Raw genomic sequence first — 17,633 nt, 5'->3', positions numbered from 1 at the left:
TCAGATTTCAATTTTGAAAAGAATAATATAAATTGTAAAATGAAATGACAAACATCAAAATAAATGCTTTTTTGATAAATGTTTAAACATAGTTTCACATCTATGAATTTTTGTGTTTAAATATTAAGACCACTTGTAAAAAGTTTAGAGATGTTGGAAAATGTACTTTACACACAGAAAGCAAAATGTAGATAAATAAATTCGCATTTAAATTTCCATCTCAAAACATATAAATAATTGCTAATATGATCCAAGAAACATTGAAATAAATGCATTTTATGAAAAGATTAAACATAGATTTCACATCTATGATCTTCCTTGTTAATATATAAACATTACATGTAAAACGTTTTTCTGAGGTTGGAAAGTACTTTTCTACAACCAACTAAAATGTAGACTGGAAATTCATATCCTGAGTTCAATTTTGAAAAGAATAATGGTAAAATGAAATGACAAACATCAAAATAAATGCTTTTTTGAGAAATGTTTAAAGATGGTTTCACATCTATTTAACAGCACATGTAAAAAGAGTAGTTTTCTCCAGGAAAGCAAAAGAATAACATAAATGTTAAAATGAAATGACAAACATCAAAATAAATGCTTTTTTGAGAAATGTTTAAAGATGGTTTCACATCTATTTAACAGCACATGTAAAAAAAGTAGTTTTCTCCAAGACAGCAAAAGAATAATATAAATGTTAAAATGAAACTACAAACATAAAAATAAATGCATTTTTGAGAAATGTTTAAACATAGTATCAGATCTATGAATTTTTGTGTTTATATATTAAGACCACTTGTAAAAATTTTAGAGATGTTGGAAAATGTACTTTACACGCAGAAAGTAAAATGTAGATAAAGAAATTCGCATTTAAATTTCCATCTCAAAACATATAAATAATTGATAATATGAACATAGATACATTGAAATAAATGCATTTTAGGAAAAGATTAAACATAGTTTTCACATCTATGAACTTCCTTGTTAATATATAAACAATACATGTAAAACGTTTTTCTGAGGTTGGAAAGTACTTTTATACAAGCAACTAATATGTAGAATGAAAATTCACATTCAGAGTTCAATTTTGAAAAGAATAATATAAATTGTAAAATGAAATGACATACATCAAAATAAATGCTTTTTTGAGAAATGTTTAAAGATGGTTTCACATCTATTTAACAGCACATATAAAAAAAGTAGTTTTCTCCAAGACAGCAAAAGAATAATATAAATGTTAAAATGAAACTACAAACATAAAAATAAATGCATTTTTGAGAAATGTTTATACATAGTATCAGATCTATGAATTTTTGTGTTTATATATTAAGACCACTTGTAAAAAGTTTAAAGAAGTTGGAAAATGTACTTTACACACAGAAAGCAAAATGTAGATAAAGAAATACGCATTTAAATTTCCATCTCAAAACATATAAATAAATGCTAATATTAAGCTAGAAACATTGAATTAAATGCATTTTAGGAAAAAATTAAACAGTTTTCTCATCTATGAACTTCCTTGTTAATGCATAAACAGTACATGAAAAACGTTTTTCTGAGGTTGGAAAGTACTTTTATACAAGCAACTAAAATGTAGACTGAAAATTCACATCCAGAGTTCAATTTTGAAAAGAATAATATAAATGGTAAAATGAAATGACAAACATCAAAATAAATGCTTTTTTGAGAAATGTTTAAAGATGGTTTCACATCTATTTAACAGCACATGTTAAAAAAATTGTTTTCTCCAAGACAGCAAAAGAATAATATAAATGTTAAAATGAAACTACAAACATAAAAATAAATGCTTTTTGAGAAATGTTTAAACATAGTTTCACATCTATGAATTTTTGTGTTTAAATATTAAGACCACGTAAAAATTTTAGAGATGTTGGAAAATGTACTTTACACGCAGAAAGTAAAATGTAGATAAAGAAATTCGCATTTAAATTTCCATCTAAAAACATATAAATAAATGCTAATATGAACATAGAAACATTGAAATAAATGCATTTTAGGAAAAGATTAAACATAGTTTTCTCATTTATGAACTTCCTTGTTAATGCATAAACAGTACATGTAAAACGTTTTTCTGAGGTTGGAAAGTACTTTTATACAAGCAACTAAAATGTAGACTGAAAATTCACATCCAGTGTTCAATTTTGAAAAGAATAATATAAATGGTAAAATGAAATGACAAACATAAATGCTTTTTTGAGAAATGTTTAAAGCTGGTTTCACATCTATGAAACTGCACATGTAAAAAAAAGTAGTTTTCTCCAAGACAGCAAAAGAATAATATAAATATTAAAATGAAACTACAAACATAAAAATAAATGCATTTTTGAGAAATGTTTAAACATAGTTTCACATCTATGAATTTTCGTGTTTAAATATTAAGACCACTTGTAAAAAGTTTAAAGAAGTTGGAAAATGTACTTTACACACAGAAAGCAAAATGTAGATAAATAAATTCGCATTTAAATTTCCATCTCAATACATATAAATAATTGCTAATATGATCCAAGAAACATTGAAATAAATGCATTTTAGGATAAGATTAAACATAGTTTTCTCATCTATGAACTTCCTTGTTAATATATAAACAGTACATGAAAAACGTTTTTCTGAGATTGGAAAGTACTTTTCAACAAGCAACTAATATGTAGAATGAAAATTCACATTCAGATTTCAATTTTGAAAAGAATAATATAAATTGTAAAATGAAATGACAAACATCAAAATAAATGCTTTTTTGATAAATGTTTAAACATAGTTTCACATCTATGAATTTTTGTGTTTAAATATTAAGACCACTTGTAAAAAGTTTAGAGATGTTGGAAAATGTACTTTACACACAGAAAGCAAAATGTAGATAAATAAATTCGCATTTAAATTTCCATCTCAAAACATATAAATAATTGCTAACATGATCCAAGAAACATTGAAATAAATGCATTTTATGAAAAGATTAAACATAGATTTCACATCTATGATCTTCCTTGTTAATATATAAACAGTACATGTAAAACGTTTTTCTGAGGTTGGAAAGTACTTTTCTACAACCAACTAAAATGTAGACTGGAAATTCATATCCTGAGTTCAATTTTGAAAAGAATAATGGTAAAATGAAATGACAAACATCAAAATAAATGCTTTTTTGAGAAATGTTTAAAGATGGTTTCACATCTATTTAACAGCACATGTAAAAAGAGTAGTTTTCTCCAGGAAAGCAAAAGAATAACATAAATGTTAAAATGAAATGACAAACATCAAAATAAATGCTTTTTTGAGAAATGTTTAAAGATGGTTTCACATCTATTTAACAGCACATGTAAAAAAAGTAGTTTTCTCCAAGACAGCAAAAGAATAATATAAATGTTAAAATGAAACTACAAACATAAAAATAAATGCATTTTTGAGAAATGTTTAAACATAGTATCAGATCTATGAATTTTTGTGTTTATATATTAAGACCACTTGTAAAAATTTTAGAGATGTTGGAAAATGTACTTTACACGCAGAAAGTAAAATGTAGATAAAGAAATTCGAATTTAAATTTCCATCTCAAAACATATAAATAATTGATAATATGAACATAGATACATTGAAATAAATGCATTTTAGGAAAAGATTAAACATAGTTTTCTCATCTATGAACTTCCTTGTTAATATATAAACAGTACATGAAAAACGTTTTTCTGAGATTGGAAAGTACTTTTCAACAAGAAACTAATATGTAGAATGAAAATTCACATTCAGATTTCAATTTTGAAAAGAATAATATAAATTGTAAAATGAAATGACAAACATCAAAATAAATGCTTTTTTGATAAATGTTTAAACATAGTTTCACATCTATGAATTTTTGTGTTTAAATATTAAGACCACTTGTAAAAAGTTTAGAGATGTTGGAAAATGTACTTTACACACAGAAAGCAAAATGTAGATAAATAAATTCGCATTTAAATTTCCATCTCAAAACATATAAATAATTGCTAATATGATCCAAGAAACATTGAAATAAATGCATTTTATGAAAAGATTAAGCATAGATTTCACATCTATGATCTTCCTTGTTAATATATAAACAGTACATGTAAAACGTTTTTCTGAGGTTGGAAAGTACTTTTCTACAACCAACTAAAATGTAGACTGGAAATTCATATCCTGAGTTCAATTTTGAAAAGAATAATGGTAAAATGAAATGACAAACATCAAAATAAATGCTTTTTTGAGAAATGTTTAAAGATGGTTTCACATCTATTTAACAGCACATGTAAAAAGAGTAGTTTTCTCCAGGAAAGCAAAAGAATAACATAAATGTTAAAATGAAATGACAAACATCATAATAAATGCTTTTTTGAGAAATGTTTAAAGATGGTTTCACATCTATTTAACAGCACATGTAAAAAAAGTAGTTTTCTCCAAGACAGCAAAAGAATAATATTAATGTTAAAATGAAACTACAAACATAAAAATAAATGCATTTTTGAGAAATGTTTAAACATAGTATCAGATCTATGAATTTTTGTGTTTATATATTATGACCACTTGTAAAAAGTTTAAAGAAGCTGGAAAATATACTTTACACACAAAATGTAGATAAATAAATTTGCATTTAAATTTCCATCTCAAAACATATAAATAAATGCATTTTTGAGAAATGTTTAAACATAGTTTCACATCTATGAATTTTCGTGTTTAAATATTAAGACCTCTTGTAAAAAGTTTAAAGAAGTTGGAAAATGTACTTTACACACAGAAAGCAAAATGTAGATAAATAAATTCGCATTTAAATTTCCATCTCAAAACATATAAATAATTGCTAATATGATCCAAGAAACATTGAAATAAATGCATTTTATGAAAAGATTAAACATAGATTTCACATCTATGATCTTCCTTGTTAATATATAAACAGTACATGTAAAACGTTTTTCTGAGGTTGGAAAGTACTTTTCTACAACCAACTAAAATGTAGACTGGAAATTCAAATCCTGAGTTCAATTTTGAAAAGAATAATATAAATGGTAAAATGAAATGACAAACATCAAAATAAATGCTTTTTTGAGAAATGTTTAAAGATGGTTTCACATCTATTTAACAGCACATATAAAAAAAGTAGTTTTCTCCAAGACAGCAAAAGAATAATATAAATGTTAAAATGAAACTACAAACATAAAAATAAATGCATTTTTGAGAAATGTTTAAACATAGTATCAGATCTATGAATTTTTGTGTTTATATATTAAGACCACTTGTAAAAAGTTTAAAGAAGTTGGAAAATGTACTTTACACACAGAAAGCAAAATGTAGATAAAGAAATACGCATTTAAATTTCCATCTCAAAACATATAAATAAATGCTAATATTAAGCTAGAAACATTGAATTAAATGCATTTTAGGAAAAAATTAAACAGTTTTCTCATCTATGAACTTCCGTGTTAATGCATAAACAGTACATGAAAAACGTTTTTCTGAGGTTGGAAAGTACTTTTATACAAGCAACTAAAATGTAGACTGAAAATTCACATCCAGAGTTCAATTTTGAAAAGAATAATATAAATGGTAAAATGAAATGACAAACATCAAAATAAATGCTTTTTTGAGAAATGTTTAAAGATGGTTTCACATCTATTTAACAGCACATGTTAAAAAAATTGTTTTCTCCAAGACAGCAAAAGAATAATATAAATGTTAAAATGAAACTACAAACATAAAAATAAATGCTTTTTGAGAAATGTTTAAACATAGTTTCACATCTATGAATTTTTGTGTTTAAATATTAAGACCACGTAAAAATTTTAGAGATGTTGGAAAATGTACTTTACACGCAGAAAGTAAAATGTAGATAAAGAAATTCGCATTTAAATTTCCATCTAAAAACATATAAATAAATGCTAATATGAACATAGAAACATTGAAATAAATGCATTTTAGGAAAAGATTAAACATAGTTTTCTCATCTATGAACTTCCTTGTTAATGCATAAACAGTACATGGAAAACGTTTTTCTGAGGTTGGAAAGTACTTTTATACAAGCAACTAAAATGTAGACTGAAAATTCACATCCAGAGTTCAATTTTGAAAAGAATAATATAAATGGTAAAATGAAATGACAAACATAAATGCTTTTTTGAGAAATGTTTAAAGCTGGTTTCACATCTATGAAACTGCACATGTAAAAAAAAGTAGTTTTCTCCAAGACAGCAAAAGAATAATATAAATATTTAAATGAAACTACAAACATAAAAATAAATGCATTTTTGAGAAATGTTTAAACATAGTTTCACATCTATGAATTTTCGTGTTTAAATATTAAGACCACTTGTAAAAAGTTTAAAGAAGTTGGAAAATGTACTTTACACACAGAAAGCAAAATGTAGATAAATAAATTCGCATTTAAATTTCCATCTCAAAACATATAAATAATTGCTAATATGATCCAAGAAACATTGAAATAAATGCATTTTAGGAAAAGATTAAACATAGTTTTCTCATCTATGAACTTCCTTGTTAATATATAAACAGTACATGAAAAACGTTTTTCTGAGATTGGAAAGTACTTTTCAACAAGCAACTAATATGTAGAATGAAAATTCACATTCAGATTTCAATTTTGAAAAGAATAATATAAATTGTAAAATGAAATGACAAACATCAAAATAAATGCTTTTTTGATAAATGTTTAAACATAGTTTCACATCTATGAATTTTTGTGTTTAAATATTAAGACCACTTGTAAAAAGTTTAGAGATGTTGGAAAATGTACTTTACACACAGAAAGCAAAATGTAGATAAATAAATTCGCATTTAAATTTCCATCTCAAAACATATAAATAATTGCTAATATGATCCAAGAAACATTGAAATAAATGCATTTTATGAAAAGATTAAACATAGATTTCACATCTATGATCTTCCTTGTTAATATATAAACAGTACATGTAAAACGTTTTTCTGAGATTGGAAAGTACTTTTCTACAACCAACTAAAATGTAGACTGGAAATTCATATCCTGAGTTCAATTTTGAAAAGAATAATATAAATGGTAAAATGAAATGACAAACATCAAAATAAATGCTTTTTTGAGAAATGTTTAAAGATGGTTTCACATCTATTTAACAGCACATATAAAAAAAGTAGTTTTCTCCAAGACAGCAAAAGAATAATATAAATGTTAAAATGAAACTACAAACATAAAAATAAATGCATTTTTGAGAAATGTTTAAACATAGTATCAGATCTATGAATTTTTGTGTTTATATATTAAGACCACTTGTAAAAAGTTTAAAGAAGTTGGAAAATGTACTTTACACACAGAAAGCAAAATGTAGATAAAGAAATACGCATTTAAATTTCCATCTCAAAACATATAAATAAATGCTAATATTAAGCTAGAAACATTGAATTAAATGCATTTTAGGAAAAAATTAAACAGTTTTCTCATCTATGAACTTCCTTGTTAATGCATAAACAGTACATGAAAAACGTTTTTCTGAGGTTGGAAAGTACTTTTATACAAGCAACTAAAATGTAGACTGAAAATTCACATCCAGAGTTCAATTTTGAAAAGAATAATATAAATGGTAAAATGAAATGACAAACATCAAAATAAATGCTTTTTTGAGAAATGTTTAAAGATGGTTTCACATCTATTTAACAGCACATGTTAAAAAAATTGTTTTCTCCAAGACAGCAAAAGAATAATATAAATGTTAAAATGAAACTACAAACATAAAAATAAATGCTTTTTGAGAAATGTTTAAACATAGTTTCACATCTATGAATTTTTGTGTTTAAATATTAAGACCACGTAAAAATTTTAGAGATGTTGGAAAATGTACTTTACACGCAGAAAGTAAAATGTAGATAAAGAAATTCGCATTTAAATTTCCATCTAAAAACATATAAATAAATGCTAATATGAACATAGAAACATTGAAATAAATGCATTTTAGGAAAAGATTAAACATAGTTTTCTCATCTATGAACTTCCTTGTTAATGCATAAACAGTACATGTAAAACGTTTTTCTGAGGTTGGAAAGTACTTTTATACAAGCAACTAAAATGTAGACTGAAAATTCACATCCAGTGTTCAATTTTGAAAAGAATAATATAAATGGTAAAATGAAATGACAAACATAAATGCTTTTTTGAGAAATGTTTAAAGCTGGTTTCACATCTATGAAACTGCACATGTAAAAAAAAGTAGTTTTCTCCAAGACAGCAAAAGAATAATATAAATATTAAAATGAAACTACAAACATAAAAATAAATGCATTTTTGAGAAATGTTTAAACATAGTTTCACATCTATGAATTTTCGTGTTTAAATATTAAGACCACTTGTAAAAAGTTTAAAGAAGTTGGAAAATGTACTTTACACACAGAAAGCAAAATGTAGATAAATAAATTCGCATTTAAATTTCCATCTCAATACATATAAATAATTGCTAATATGATCCAAGAAACATTGAAATAAATGCATTTTAGGAAAAGATTAAACATAGTTTTCTCATCTATGAACTTCCTTGTTAATATATAAACAGTACATGAAAAACGTTTTTCTGAGATTGGAAAGTACTTTTCAACAAGCAACTAATATGTAGAATGAAAATTCACATTCAGATTTCAATTTTGAAAAGAATAATATAAATTGTAAAATGAAATGACAAACATCAAAATAAATGCTTTTTTGATAAATGTTTAAACATAGTTTCACATCTATGAATTTTTGTGTTTAAATATTAAGACCACTTGTAAAAAGTTTAGAGATGTTGGAAAATGTACTTTACACACAGAAAGCAAAATGTAGATAAATAAATTCGCATTTAAATTTCCATCTCAAAACATATAAATAATTGCTAATATGATCCAAGAAACATTGAAATAAATGCATTTTATGAAAAGATTAAACATAGATTTCACATCTATGATCTTCCTTGTTAATATATAAACATTACATGTAAAACGTTTTTCTGAGGTTGGAAAGTACTTTTCTACAACCAACTAAAATGTAGACTGGAAATTCATATCCTGAGTTCAATTTTGAAAAGAATAATGGTAAAATGAAATGACAAACATCAAAATAAATGCTTTTTTGAGAAATGTTTAAAGATGGTTTCACATCTATTTAACAGCACATGTAAAAAGAGTAGTTTTCTCCAGGAAAGCAAAAGAATAACATAAATGTTAAAATGAAATGACAAACATCAAAATAAATGCTTTTTTGAGAAATGTTTAAAGATGGTTTCACATCTATTTAACAGCACATGTAAAAAAAGTAGTTTTCTCCAAGACAGCAAAAGAATAATATAAATGTTAAAATGAAACTACAAACATAAAAATAAATGCATTTTTGAGAAATGTTTAAACATAGTATCAGATCTATGAATTTTTGTGTTTATATATTAAGACCACTTGTAAAAATTTTAGAGATGTTGGAAAATGTACTTTACACGCAGAAAGTAAAATGTAGATAAAGAAATTCGCATTTAAATTTCCATCTCAAAACATATAAATAATTGATAATATGAACATAGATACATTGAAATAAATGCATTTTAGGAAAAGATTAAACATAGTTTTCACATCTATGAACTTCCTTGTTAATATATAAACAATACATGTAAAACGTTTTTCTGAGGTTGGAAAGTACTTTTATACAAGCAACTAATATGTAGAATGAAAATTCACATTCAGAGTTCAATTTTGAAAAGAATAATATAAATTGTAAAATGAAATGACAAACATCAAAATAAATGCTTTTTTGAGAAATGTTTAAAGATGGTTTCACATCTATTTAACAGCACATATAAAAAAAGTAGTTTTCTCCAAGACAGCAAAAGAATAATATAAATGTTAAAATGAAACTACAAACATAAAAATAAATGCATTTTTGAGAAATGTTTATACATAGTATCAGATCTATGAATTTTTGTGTTTATATATTAAGACCACTTGTAAAAAGTTTAAAGAAGTTGGAAAATGTACTTTACACACAGAAAGCAAAATGTAGATAAAGAAATACGCATTTAAATTTCCATCTCAAAACATATAAATAAATGCTAATATTAAGCTAGAAACATTGAATTAAATGCATTTTAGGAAAAAATTAAACAGTTTTCTCATCTATGAACTTCCTTGTTAATGCATAAACAGTACATGAAAAACGTTTTTCTGAGGTTGGAAAGTACTTTTATACAAGCAACTAAAATGTAGACTGAAAATTCACATCCAGAGTTCAATTTTGAAAAGAATAATATAAATGGTAAAATGAAATGACAAACATCAAAATAAATGCTTTTTTGAGAAATGTTTAAAGATGGTTTCACATCTATTTAACAGCACATGTTAAAAAAATTGTTTTCTCCAAGACAGCAAAAGAATAATATAAATGTTAAAATGAAACTACAAACATAAAAATAAATGCTTTTTGAGAAATGTTTAAACATAGTTTCACATCTATGAATTTTTGTGTTTAAATATTAAGACCACGTAAAAATTTTAGAGATGTTGGAAAATGTACTTTACACGCAGAAAGTAAAATGTAGATAAAGAAATTCGCATTTAAATTTCCATCTAAAAACATATAAATAAATGCTAATATGAACATAGAAACATTGAAATAAATGCATTTTAGGAAAAGATTAAACATAGTTTTCTCATTTATGAACTTCCTTGTTAATGCATAAACAGTACATGTAAAACGTTTTTCTGAGGTTGGAAAGTACTTTTATACAAGCAACTAAAATGTAGACTGAAAATTCACATCCAGTGTTCAATTTTGAAAAGAATAATATAAATGGTAAAATGAAATGACAAACATAAATGCTTTTTTGAGAAATGTTTAAAGCTGGTTTCACATCTATGAAACTGCACATGTAAAAAAAAGTAGTTTTCTCCAAGACAGCAAAAGAATAATATAAATATTAAAATGAAACTACAAACATAAAAATAAATGCATTTTTGAGAAATGTTTAAACATAGTTTCACATCTATGAATTTTCGTGTTTAAATATTAAGACCACTTGTAAAAAGTTTAAAGAAGTTGGAAAATGTACTTTACACACAGAAAGCAAAATGTAGATAAATAAATTCGCATTTAAATTTCCATCTCAATACATATAAATAATTGCTAATATGATCCAAGAAACATTGAAATAAATGCATTTTAGGATAAGATTAAACATAGTTTTCTCATCTATGAACTTCCTTGTTAATATATAAACAGTACATGAAAAACGTTTTTCTGAGATTGGAAAGTACTTTTCAACAAGCAACTAATATGTAGAATGAAAATTCACATTCAGATTTCAATTTTGAAAAGAATAATATAAATTGTAAAATGAAATGACAAACATCAAAATAAATGCTTTTTTGATAAATGTTTAAACATAGTTTCACATCTATGAATTTTTGTGTTTAAATATTAAGACCACTTGTAAAAAGTTTAGAGATGTTGGAAAATGTACTTTACACACAGAAAGCAAAATGTAGATAAATAAATTCGCATTTAAATTTCCATCTCAAAACATATAAATAATTGCTAACATGATCCAAGAAACATTGAAATAAATGCATTTTATGAAAAGATTAAACATAGATTTCACATCTATGATCTTCCTTGTTAATATATAAACAGTACATGTAAAACGTTTTTCTGAGGTTGGAAAGTACTTTTCTACAACCAACTAAAATGTAGACTGGAAATTCATATCCTGAGTTCAATTTTGAAAAGAATAATGGTAAAATGAAATGACAAACATCAAAATAAATGCTTTTTTGAGAAATGTTTAAAGATGGTTTCACATCTATTTAACAGCACATGTAAAAAGAGTAGTTTTCTCCAGGAAAGCAAAAGAATAACATAAATGTTAAAATGAAATGACAAACATCAAAATAAATGCTTTTTTGAGAAATGTTTAAAGATGGTTTCACATCTATTTAACAGCACATGTAAAAAAAGTAGTTTTCTCCAAGACAGCAAAAGAATAATATAAATGTTAAAATGAAACTACAAACATAAAAATAAATGCATTTTTGAGAAATGTTTAAACATAGTATCAGATCTATGAATTTTTGTGTTTATATATTAAGACCACTTGTAAAAATTTTAGAGATGTTGGAAAATGTACTTTACACGCAGAAAGTAAAATGTAGATAAAGAAATTCGAATTTAAATTTCCATCTCAAAACATATAAATAATTGATAATATGAACATAGATACATTGAAATAAATGCATTTTAGGAAAAGATTAAACATAGTTTTCACATCTATGAACTTCCTTGTTAATATATAAACAATACATGTAAAACGTTTTTCTGAGGTTGGAAAGTACTTTTATACAAGCAACTAATATGTAGAATGAAAATTCACATTCAGAGTTCAATTTTGAAAAGAATAATATAAATTGTAAAATGAAATGACAAACATCAAAATAAATGCTTTTTTGAGAAATGTTTAAAGATGGTTTCACATCTATTTAACAGCACATGTAAAAAAAGTAGTTTTCTCCAAGACAGCAAAAGATTAACATAAATGTTAAAATGAAATGACAAACATCAAAATAAATGCTTTTTTGAGAAATGTTTAAAGATGGTTTCACATCTATTTAACAGCACATGTAAAAAAAGTAGTTTTCTCCAAGACAGCAAAAGAATAATATAAATGTTAAAATGAAACTACAAACATAAAAATAAATGCATTTTTGAGAAATGTTTAAACATAGTATCAGATCTATGAATTTTTGTGTTTATATATTAAGACCACTTGTAAAAATTTTAGAGATGTTGGAAAATGTACTTTACACGCAGAAAGTAAAATGTAGATAAAGAAATTCGCATTTAAATTTCCATCTCAAAACATATAAATAATTGATAATATGAACATAGATACATTGAAATAAATGCATTTTAGGAAAAGATTAAACATAGTTTTCTCATCTATGAACTTCCTTGTTAATATATAAACAGTACATGAAAAACGTTTTTCTGAGATTGGAAAGTACTTTTCAACAAGCAACTAATATGTAGAATGAAAATTCACATTCAGATTTCAATTTTGAAAAGAATAATATAAATTGTAAAATGAAATGACAAACATCAAATTAAATGCTTTTTTGATAAATGTTTAAACATAGTTTCACATCTATGAATTTTTGTGTTTAAATATTAAGACCACTTGTAAAAAGTTTAGAGATGTTGGAAAATGTACTTTACACACAGAAAGCAAAATGTAGATAAATAAATTCGCATTTAAATTTCCATCTCAAAACATATAAATAATTGCTAATATGATCCAAGAAACATTGAAATAAATGCATTTTATGAAAAGATTAAACATAGATTTCACATCTATGATCTTCCTTGTTAATATATAAACAGTACATGTAAAACGTTTTTCTGAGGTTGGAAAGTACTTTTCTACAACCAACTAAAATGTAGACTGAAAATTCACATCCAGAGTTCAATTTTGAAAAGAATAATATAAATGGTAAAATGAAATGACAAACATCAAAATAAATGCTTTTTTGAGAAATGTTTAAAGATGGTTTCACATCTATTTAACAGCACATGTTAAAAAAATAGTTTTCTCCAAGACAGCAAAAGAATAATATAAATGTTAAAACGAAACTACAAACATAAAAATAAATGCATTTTTGAGAAATGTTTAAACATAGTTTCACATCTATGAATTTTCGTGTTTAAATATTAAGACCTCTTGTAAAAAGTTTAAAGAAGTTGGAAAATGTACTTTACACACAGAAAGCAAAATGTAGATAAATAAATTCGCATTTAAATTTCCATCTCAAAACATATAAATAATTGCTAATATGATCCAAGAAACATTGAAATAAATGCATTTTATGAAAAGATTAAACATAGATTTCACATCTATGATCTTCCTTGTTAATATATAAACAGTACATGTAAAACGTTTTTCTGAGGTTGGAAAGTACTTTTCTACAACCAAATAAAATGTAGACTGGAAATTCAAATCCTGAGTTCAATTTTGAAAAGAATAATATAAATGGTAAAATGAAATGACAAACATCAAAATAAATGCTTTTTTGAGAAATGTTTAAAGATGGTTTCACATCTATTTAACAGCACATATAAAAAAAGTAGTTTTCTCCAAGACAGCAAAAGAATAATATAAATGTTAAAATGAAACTACAAACATAAAAATAAATGCATTTTTGAGAAATGTTTAAACATAGTATCAGATCTATGAATTTTTGTGTTTATATATTAAGACCACTTGTAAAAAGTTTAAAGAAGTTGGAAAATGTACTTTACACACAGAAAGCAAAATGTAGATAAAGAAATACGCATTTAAATTTCCATCTCAAAACATATAAATAAATGCTAATATTAAGCTAGAAACATTGAATTAAATGCATTTTAGGAAAAAATTAAACAGTTTTCTCATCTATGAACTTCCTTGTTAATGCATAAACAGTACATGAAAAACGTTTTTCTGAGGTTGGAAAGTACTTTTATACAAGCAACTAAAATGTAGACTGAAAATTCACATCCAGAGTTCAATTTTGAAAAGAATAATATAAATGGTAAAATGAAATGACAAACATCAAAATAAATGCTTTTTTGAGAAATGTTTAAAGATGGTTTCACATCTATTTAACAGCACATGTTAAAAAAATTGTTTTCTCCAAGACAGCAAAAGAATAATATAAATGTTAAAATGAAACTACAAACATAAAAATAAATGCTTTTTGAGAAATGTTTAAACATAGTTTCACATCTATGAATTTTTGTGTTTAAATATTAAGACCACGTAAAAATTTTAGAGATGTTGGAAAATGTACTTTACACGCAGAAAGTAAAATGTAGATAAAGAAATTCGCATTTAAATTTCCATCTAAAAACATATAAATAAATGCTAATATGAACATAGAAACATTGAAATAAATGCATTTTAGGAAAAGATTAAACATAGTTTTCTCATCTATGAACTTCCTTGTTAATGCATAAACAGTACATGTAAAACGTTTTTCTGAGGTTGGAAAGTACTTTTATACAAGCAACTAAAATGTAGACTGAAAATTCACATCCAGTGTTCAATTTTGAAAAGAATAATATAAATGGTAAAATGAAATGACAAACATAAATGCTTTTTTGAGAAATGTTTAAAGCTGGTTTCACATCTATGAAACTGCACATGTAAAAAAAAGTAGTTTTCTCCAAGACAGCAAAAGAATAATATAAATATTAAAATGAAACTACAAACATAAAAATAAATGCATTTTTGAGAAATGTTTAAACATAGTTTCACATCTATGAATTTTCGTGTTTAAATATTAAGACCACTTGTAAAAAGTTTAAAGAAGTTGGAAAATGTACTTTACACACAGAAAGCAAAATGTAGATAAATAAATTCGCATTTAAATTTCCATCTCAAAACATATAAATAATTGCTAATATGATCCAAGAAACATTGAAATAAATGCATTTTAGGAAAAGATTAAACATAGTTTTCTCATCTATGAACTTCCTTGTTAATATATAAACAGTACATGAAAAACGTTTTTCTGAGATTGGAAAGTACTTTTCAACAAGCAACTAATATGTAGAATGAAAATTCACATTCAGATTTCAATTTTGAAAAGAATAATATAAATTGTAAAATGAAATGACAAACATCAAAATAAATGCTTTTTTGATAAATGTTTAAACATAGTTTCACATCTATGAATTTTTGTGTTTAAATATTAAGACCACTTGTAAAAAGTTTAGAGATGTTGGAAAATGTACTTTACACACAGAAAGCAAAATGTAGATAAATAAATTCACATTTAAATTTCCATCTCAAAGCATATAAATAATTGCTAATATGATCCAAGAAACATTGAAATAAATGCATTTTATGAAAAGATTAAACATAGATTTCACATCTATGATCTTCCTTGTTAATATATAAACAGTACATGTAAAACGTTTTTCTGAGGTTGGAAAGTACTTTTCTACAACCAACTAAAATGTAGACTGGAAATTCATATCCTGAGTTCAATTTTGAAAAGAATAATATAAATGGTAAAATGAAATGACAAACATCAAAATAAATGCTTTTTTGAGAAATGTTTAAAGATGGTTTCACATCTATTTAACAGCACATATAAAAAAGTAGTTTTCTCCAAGACAGCAAAAGAATAATATAAATGTTAAAATGAAACTACAAACATAAAAATAAATGCTTTTTGAGAAATGTTTAAACATAGTTTCACATCTATGAATTTTTGTGTTTAAATATTAAGACCACGTAAAAATTTTAGAGATGTTGGAAAATGTACTTTACACGCAGAAAGTAAAATGTAGATAAAGAAATTCGCATTTAAATTTCCATCTAAAAACATATAAATAAATGCTAATATGAACATAGAAACATTGAAATAAATGCATTTTAGGAAAAGATTAAACATAGTTTTCTCATCTATGAACTTCCTTGTTAATGCATAAACAGTACATGGAAAACGTTTTTCTGAGGTTGGAAAGTACTTTTATACAAGCAACTAAAATGTAGACTGAAAATTCACATCCAGAGTTCAATTTTGAAAAGAATAATATAAATGGTAAAATGAAATGACAAACATAAATGCTTTTTTGAGAAATGTTTAAAGCTGGTTTCACATCTATGAAACTGCACATGTAAAAAAAAGTAGTTTTCTCCAAGACAGCAAAAGAATAATATAAATGTTAAAATGAAACTACAAACATAAAAATAAATACATTTTTGAGAAATGTTTAAACATAGTTTCACATCTATGAATTTTCGTGTTTAAATATTAAGACCACTTGTAAAAAGTTTAAAGAAGTTGGAAAATGTACTTTACACACAGAAAGCAAAATGTAGATAAACAAATTCGCATTTAAATTTCCATCTCAAAACATATAAATAATTGCTAATATGATCCAAGAAACATTGAAATAAATGCAGTTTAGGAAAAGATTAAACATAGTTTTCTCATCTATGAACTTCCTTGTTAATATATAAACAGTACATGAAAAACGTTTTCTGAGATTGGAAAGTACTTTTCAACAAGCAACTAATATGTAGAATGAAAATTCACATTCAGATTTCAATTTTGAAAAGAATAATATAAATTGTAAAATGAAATGACAAACATCAAAATAAATGCTTTTTTGATAAATGTTTAAACATAGTTTCACATCCATGAATTTTTGTGTTTAAATATTAAGACCACTTGTAAAAAGTTTAGAGATGTTGGAAAATGTACTTTACACACAGAAAGCAAAATGTAGATAAATAAATTCGCATTTAAATTTCCATCTCAAAACATATAAATAATTGCTAATATGATCCAAGAAACATTGAAATAAATGCATTTTATGAAAAGATTAAACATAGATTTCACATCTATGATCTTCCTTGTTAATATATAAACAGTACATGTAAAACGTTTTTCTGAAGTTGGAAAGTACTTTTCTACAACCAACTAAAATGTAGACTGGAAATTCATATCCTGAGTTCAATTTTGAAAAGAATAATGGTAAAATGAAATGACAAACATCAAAATAAATGCCTTTTTGAGAAATGTTTGAAGCTGGTTTCACATCTATGAAACAGCACATGTAAAAAGAGTAG

Source organism: Narcine bancroftii, chromosome 7, assembly GCF_036971445.1.
Source record: "Narcine bancroftii isolate sNarBan1 chromosome 7, sNarBan1.hap1, whole genome shotgun sequence".
In the NCBI taxonomy this organism is placed as follows: domain Eukaryota; kingdom Metazoa; phylum Chordata; class Chondrichthyes; order Torpediniformes; family Narcinidae; genus Narcine; species Narcine bancroftii.
Note: the sequence above shows the minus strand (reverse complement) of the source record.